The sequence below is a fragment of the Bubalus bubalis genome, chromosome 4, assembly GCF_019923935.1.
Source record: "Bubalus bubalis isolate 160015118507 breed Murrah chromosome 4, NDDB_SH_1, whole genome shotgun sequence".
NCBI classification, from domain to species: domain Eukaryota; kingdom Metazoa; phylum Chordata; class Mammalia; order Artiodactyla; family Bovidae; genus Bubalus; species Bubalus bubalis.
The window spans coordinates 55,891,106-55,898,900 of record NC_059160.1 but is presented as its reverse complement, the minus strand read 5'-3'; the positions used below and the strand labels follow the sequence as shown (position 1 = coordinate 55,898,900).

General features: G+C 41.9%; 1 protein-coding gene across 3 annotated transcripts in view; it reads left to right on the top strand.

Moving 5' to 3' along the window:
• Positions 1-34: 34 nt before the first annotated feature.
• The window catches only part of SCYL2 (SCY1 like pseudokinase 2), a 56,243-nt gene continuing 48,482 nt past the window's right edge, over positions 35-7,795 (top strand). For 2 of the 3 annotated variants that reach the window (XM_044941455.2, XM_006050111.4), the window contains exon 1: positions 35-217. The gene's annotated coding sequence lies outside the window, so the exon portion shown is untranslated. Of the gene's footprint in view, positions 218-484; positions 646-7,795 lie in introns of those variants that run through there. The other variant, XM_044941454.2, reaches the window with a different exon arrangement.

Here is a 7,795-nt window from a genome sequence, read left to right as displayed (position 1 = left end):
TCCACCTCCTTTACTCTTCCTCCCCTCTCCCGCCCCTCCCCTCCCCTTTCCCCTCCTCCGGTTCCAGCCTTTGAGGCCGCACGAGTGTAGGAGGCTATGGAGTAAGCCGGCGGCAGCGGCCAGGCGCCGAGGCTGAGCAGAAGCAGCCGAGAGGCGTTTGGGGGGCGGGGTGGGGAAGAGACCCAGGGCCGCCCCTCCTGAGGGAGAAGGGGAAGAGGTGAGTGACCGCCCATGGGCACCGAACGACCTCCTTCACCGATCGCGCACCCGCCCGGGCTCCCCAGGCAGAGAGAAGGAATGGGGAAGGACCCGCGCCCGGGGTAGGCCTCCCAAGGTCCCAGGGGCTGGAGACTGTTGCCTGGTGACGGGCCTGCTGGCTGCAGGTGGGGCCAGCTGGGCGGTAGGTGCCCTCGCGCGAAGCCGGGCTAGGGGAGCGGGAAGCTGCGGGGAGCGGATCCGGGAGGCCCGAGTCTCCCGAAGAGGCCTGAAAGCGACTGGAGACCCCGGGCTGGAGCCATCTGCTGGAGGGAGAGCCCCGTGCTCAGGCTCAGGAGCTCGGGTTTCCGCGGTGGAGATCTTGGTTCCCTTTTGGGAAATAGGACACTACTCCGGGACTGGGTGAGAAGAGCTCCCCTCAGTGTTGAGGTGCGCCTCTGATAACCTGGGTTACCATCTGAGGCCGTCCGGCCCAGCGTCCTTTTCTGACAGGAGCTTTAATTCTGGAATGGAAGGTTATTGTTTGTGAGGTGGGTGGGGCAGGTGTTTTGTTAAATACCCTCTCCGAGGCTCCTGCTCTCCTGTTTTTCTAAGTGGGAGAGAAAGGATGGAAGAAGGTTGAGACCCATGAAGCTTGCAAAAACTTGGGATCCGACAGAGTACATACCTGTGGTCAGTAATTAAGGGAACGAACCAGTGTTGTCAAGTCAGCTCCCATAACAGTCTTCCTGAGGCTCCAGTCTCAAGCGACTTAAAAGCACTAAGTCAGTAGTGACACAGTTTTAAGTTGCAAACTAGTATTTTTATAGATCAAGGTCTGGAGTCAAAAAATTTTCAAATTGGATTCTATGAGTAAGAAGTTTCCTAAGTCGCATACCTTTCATTCTGGAGTATTAATATGGTTTAAGGTTAATGCTCCAAACCAGCCTGTCACAATAAAACCCCCTTCATGTTCTGGTAACAGATTGAAAGTCACGTGGTTGAAGCTTCCTTTTGGACTTTACAGGTTATTTTTTCGTTTGTTTGGCTTCTTATCTTTTTTTTTTTTTCATTTTAATACTAATTTTTTTTAAGTTTTAAAATAATTTATCAGCTGAGTATATAAGTGGAATTCTTGAGACACTATTAAACTGTAGTCATAAAAGACAATTTTGAGGGAGTGTTTAAAGGAAAGAACCTAAAGGAAAGTAAGGACCTTCATTCTGTTCAGATCCATTTTACACACATGCAGAAACCTATTCTGTTCTGTCTGATATCCAGAAACACCCAGTAAAATAAAACACCCAGTAAAATACAAGCGCAATGTACACTGAAATGTTTCTATAAAAACCAATCCCATAATTAGGAATAACTACTCATGCTCACATGTTTGAAAGTCATGACTTATCTCCCAAGAAAAATAGGTCCTCTTACTGTGTTTGACTCAAGTGACTAGTTTTCATCATCCATCCTTTCTATAGGAGTTCAAGTTTGACAACTTCCTGTTTCATATCAGTCTGTCCTGGAGTCTTATTTGAATATCTGTTGAGTCTACTCCTGATCTTTACACTAGTATTCGAGTTCCAGCCACTATCATTTCTCATTTGAATTATTTACGGTCTCCTAATTAGGGTCTTCCCAGGTGGCCCTACGGAGAAGGCAATGGCAACCCACTCCAGTACTCTTGCCTGGAAAATCCCATGGACGGAGGAGCCTGGTAGGCTGCAGTCCATGGGGTCGCTAGGATTGCACACAGCTGAGCGACTTCACTTTCACTTTCATGCATTGGAGAAGGAAATGGCAACCCACTCCAGTATTCTTGCCTGGAGAATCCCAGGGATGGGGGAGCCTGGGGGGCTGCCGTCTGTGGGGTCGCACAGAGTCGGACACGACTGAAGTGACTTAGTAGCAGTAGCAGGTGGCCCTAGCGGTAAAGAACCTGCCTGCCACTGCAGGAGACATAAGAGACACAGGTTTGATCCCTGGATCGGGGAGATCCCTGGAGTAGGAAATGGCAACCCACTGCAGTATTCTTGCTTAGAGAATTCCATGGATAGAGGAGCCTGGCAGGCTACAGTCCATAGGGTCACAAAGGGCAGGCACGACTGAAGCAACTTAGCACACACACAGCACACAATTAGGGTCTACCTGCATTTACTGTTGGCTTCTTCTATAGTTTTGCACGTGAGACTGAGTGATTTTTCAAAATGCAGATCTGATCACATAATCTTCATGTTTGAAACTCTTCACTTTTTTTAAGAGAAACTAAAATCCTTAACAGGTTGTTTGGGCAGCTCTTAATTGCCTTTGCAACCTCATCTCCACAGTGCCTTCTGGCCTCCTTTTCTTCTCCTAGTCACTTTGTTCTTTCTGTTTGCTTCAGGTGTATGGCATTTGATTATGATACTTCCTTTGCCTGGAAATGCTCTTCCTTTCCTTTTCATCCAGTTAATGCCTGCTCTTCATTCAGCTTACATCAGGGAAGACTTTCCTAATTAGGATACATTCCCCTGATTATATGTTCTCATGATGCCATTGCAGAATTGCCATACTGATGAATACTTATTAAATTAATGAGATTTCCCTCATGTCTTGATACTGTGTAAGTGCTTAATAAATGTTTGTTAAATGTATGAATTTATTGACTACTTATGAAATGTGGCAGGAATTGTTCTCAGTATTTTGTGTGCATCATTGTCTTTAATCCTCACAACAGTTACTTGAGGCATGGGTGACAGTTTCCCTTTATTAAAGACTGAAAATAGTGTTAGGGAGGCTAGTTGGTGGTTATAGTGCTTTTATGAAACCTGGCATTTGAACCCAGGTTTTGCTGCCACTGAAGACTATACTTAATCATGTAAGTCTCATATTGTGTGTCGTAATCACCTGGGGAGCTGCTCAAAATATGAATGTCTTGACTGCACATTTATGGATTCTGACTCCAAAGGCTTGAGATGGTAGCTTGGCATTTGTATGTTTTAACAAATTGTATCCAACTTTTTGCAGCCCGGTGGACTGCAGCACCCCAGGCTTCCTTGTCCTTCACTATCTTCTGGAGTTTGCTGAAATTCATGTTGGTTGAGTCGGTGATGCTGTCTAACCATCTAATCCTCTGCCGCCCTCTTTTCCTTTTGCCTTCAGTCTTCCGAGCATCAGAGTCTTTTCCAATGAGTCGGCTCTTCCCATCAGATGCCCAGATTATTGGAGCTTCAGCTTCAGCATCAGTCCTTCCAATGAATATTCAGGCCTGATTTCCTTTAGGATTGACTGGTTTGATCTCTTTACAGTCCAGGGGACTCTCAAGAGTCTTCTCCAGCACCACAGTTTAGACGTTCACCAGAATTTGAAGATCATTGCTTTGAAGTTCGAAAACCATTTTTTTCGACAACACTTCTGTGCTGTATGAGTTTTGGTTTTCACGCATTTCAGTTTTACTGCACTGTATTTCAGATTTTAGGTCTTGCACCCCACTCCAGTACTCTTGCCTGGAAAATCCTATGGACGGAGGAGCCTGGTGGGCTGCAGTCCATGGGGTCGCTAGGAGTTGGACACGACTGAGAGACTTCATTTTCACTTTTCACTTTCATGCATTGGAGAAGGAAATGGCAACCCATTCCAGTGTTCTTGCCTGGAGAATCCCAGGGACGGGGGAGCCTGGTGGGCTGCCATCTATGGGGTCGCACAGAGTCGGACATGACTGAAGTGACTTAGCAGCAGCAGCAAGGAATAATCACAGTCCTAAGGAAATAAGCATAGTTATCATTTTATCTAATTTCCTAGTCAGTTATTCTTTTTCTTCTGGCTAGAGTTGCTGAATTAAAAGTAGAGAAGTCACTTCGCTGACAGAGGTCCTTATGGTCAAAGCTATGGTTTTTCCAGTATTCATCTATGGATGTGAACGTTGGACGATAAAGAAGGCTGAGCGCTGAAGAATTGATGCTTTTGAACTGTGGTGCTGGAGAAGACTCTTTAGAGTCCCTTGAACAGCAAGGAGATCAAACCAGCCAATCCTAAAGGAAATCAACTAAATAAACTAAATATTCATTGGAAGGACTGATGCTGAAGCTGAAGCTCCAGTACTTTGGCCACCTAATGCGAAGAGCCGACTCACTAGAAAAGACCCTGATCCTGGAAAAGATTGAGGGCAGGAGGAGAAGGGGACAACAGAGGATGAGATGGTTGGATGGCATTGACTCAATGGACATGAGTTTGAGCAAACTCTGGGAGATAGTGAAGGACAGGGAAGCCTGGCGTGCTGCAGTTCATGGGGTCACAAAGAGTCAGACACACCTTAGCGACTGAACAACAGAGTTGCTGAACAGTGAGACACTGCCAGCCCAGTGCTGTTTCCTTTTTTTTTTTAATTATAATAATTTCTAAGCGTCTGGTTGACTTTCTGTAGTAAAAACTGTACTTAGTTCATGGGCTGAAAGTGCCTTCTAAAGAGTTGGATGTAATTTTTCCTCAAATTTTACTTATTGTTCAAATTAGTTATTTGATACTTTAGCATATGTTGCCTTGTAACCTCACATTTTGCTTTTAAAATCTTACTGTATACAAACTTAATGATGAAAACAGTATTTTACTTCTTGTTTCTCCTACTGTGCCTAGCCTGGTGTTTTTCACCTCTTCTCTACCCAGTAATTTATTGAGTGATGTGTGCTTCACTTTACATTGCTAAGTCTTCTTAGTTTTTTGTTTCTTAAATCAGGGATGTCTCTTGAAATAATCGGTTCTAGCTCAACTTATAATAATTACATACTGTTTGTAGTTATAAAGAGAATGATTGTGTTCAGCTGATACAATCTTTGTTTCCCAAGTAAAACTAAACATGGTTTCTGTATAGGCCAAAGAATGTTTTTAACCATTTTTTAAAAACACTATCTTTTTAAAAACTTTAGTAATCTGTAAGCACCCCCTACAAAAAAAAAAGTATTTCAAAAATTCTGTGATTGGTTTACTTCTCTACCTCTTGCCACTTGGATGGTAAGCTCTTTCATGGCTTATTTTTCCTTTACTTCTTTTTTCCCCAGTTTCTTATGTGGTGTCAGGTACATAGTGGGTGCTCAATAAATATTAAATAGTTCACCAGATGAATTTTCATGTCTATTTCTACCTTGGGTACACCAGTGTTGACTCTGGCTAATGGATAGGCAACTCAAATTTGAATATTAACTCTGAAAATATCCTTTGTTTTGATACTCAACTATTTATAGTTTTCAAATCATATCATATATAGTCTTCCTCCCCTTCATGTCTTGGCACAGTCCTTTCTGGAAACTCCTTCACTTTTCTCCTACTTGAAAAACACTTCTCTTCTTTTTTTCTTTTAAATTTTTTTTTACTGATTTACAAACATTTCATTTTTGAGCCCATCTTCATGTTCCCAAAGCATGTTACAGTCATACTCTAGTTAACTGGTATAAGTCTTTGCAGGTCAGAGTGTGCTACTCAACTGAGTCCCTAAATAGCAGAAATGTTTCCATTTACATCTGTATTCCCAACATATGACAAGTGCATGGCATGTAATACATAGCTTAGGCAGAGTTAGAGGAAAGGATATGTAGGTTTTAAATAGGATTTTAATGTCTCTTGCACCTTCCCATCAAAATCAGTAGCAGATGTTCATAGAAAACAACTTGGCGTGGCAATAAATGTTTTCATAATTCCAGTAGCAACATTTTCCAACTGCTTTCAGAAATGCAGTATTAAATAGAAAAAGGAAAGTGAATTTTTATTTCTATTTACAGACAGTTCAAATCTTTAACAGAAGAAAGTAAGTTATATCTAAATAAATATAATTTAATTAACTGAGAAAATAGGACACAAACTAATGCTACCTTTGTCCAGTGCCTTCTAGATATTTTTGCTTATGTATTCTCTAATTTTGTAAGACATTGTGCTTTTTGTGCTTTAAGTTGATAGCATCAGAATTTTTTTTTTGTCAAGGGTTTAGATAGTTACAAAGTTTCTAATTTCTAGATTATGTTTTATTTTTATCAGAACCTTGGAGTTTTTGCTTATTAATTGAAATAAGCTTGTTCTGTACACTCCTGTAATAACTATCTTGTTTCTTAATTGTAGTTCTGTGACAGATAAGGCATAGGATTTTGCCGTTAAGAACTAAAGCACAAGCCCCTTCAGAATTTCTTACCAAACTTCTTTTTTCTTTACTCTTAAGAGACTTTCAGGATTAATGTATTCTAGAACTGCATTTTCCCTTTTGGCTTGCCTGCTAAGGTTTTGTATACCCAGAGAAATGCCCTATAATAAGACTGGGATGGCTGAGAAAAACATTTTACTTTGGTCAAGTGGGAGAAAATTGTGAAAAAGAGTTGGTTAGGAAAATTTGCAAGACACACACTTGTTGTCAGGCAAATCAATTTTAGGAAGAATACACATGGCGTCCCTGGTGGCTCACTGGTCGAGTGCTGCCAGCGCGGGAGACGGGGTTTCAGTCACTGAACTGAAAAGATCCCCTGGAGGAGGAAATGGCAGCCCACCCCAGTATTCTTGTCTGGGAAATCCCATGGACAGAGGAGCCTGACGGGGTCTATGGAGTTGCAAAAGAGTGGAACAGGACTTAGCATCTAAACAACAACCACACATGCCATGAGTGATAGGCCTTTGGACCTCTTTCTGTGCGGCAGACTCTTAAAACAGTCTAGTGAAGCCTATGGACCTGTTCTCAGAGTAACATTTTCACAGCTTGTCAGTTTCTTTTTACAGAAGCCTCTGGGATTCTGATTGGATTGCATTGTGTCTATAGATTGATGGGGAAAATTGACAATATCTTACCAATATTGTACAAACAACAATATTGTCTGTACAGCTTTTTCCATTTAAGTCATCTTCAATTTTTCACAGAAAATTTTATTTTCATTATGCAAGTCTTTGTGTCTTTGTATCTTTTTTAAGTCCTTGTATCTTGTTAAATTTATTCATAAGTATTTTGTGTCCTTGAGATGCTCTTTTTTCCATTTGCTGTATTTATTTGCATCAGTGTTTGCCTTTTAAATTTTTTACTTTGCATGTCAGCTTTTTTTTTAGTTCCTTAATTTTTTTAATTGAAGTAGGTTTGATTTATAATGTTCAGTTTCAAGCATACACCAAAGTGATTCAGTTATGCATACATACATACGTATATGTATTTTCTTTTCCAGGTCATTTTCCATTATAAATTACTACAAGATACTTTCTCATACATAGGTCTAGGCTCCCATGAAATCACTGCTTTTACCCTTGGTTCCAGTGCTTGTGAGATTTTTGTGTGCATCCTTTAAGAGTGAAGTCTGTGGAACTCCCCTGGCTAAGCCCAGCTGGCCTTCAAGGCCACATGCTCTGGGGCTTCCTCCTCCCAGTGTGCTAGAGCTCTGGACTGGGGAGCCTAATGTGGGGCTCAGAGCTCACTCCTGTGAGAGAAGCTGTGTAATAAAATTTTTCTCTAGTTTGTGGGGAAATATCTCGTATCCTGGGGGAGTAAGAGATTTGATTATATTGTGAGTCCACTCCTCTTACCCGTCTTGTGGTTCTATCTTTATGTCCTTAGTTGTAGAGGATCTTTTCTGGTAGATTTCAGTCCTTTTCAGTGGATTGTTTT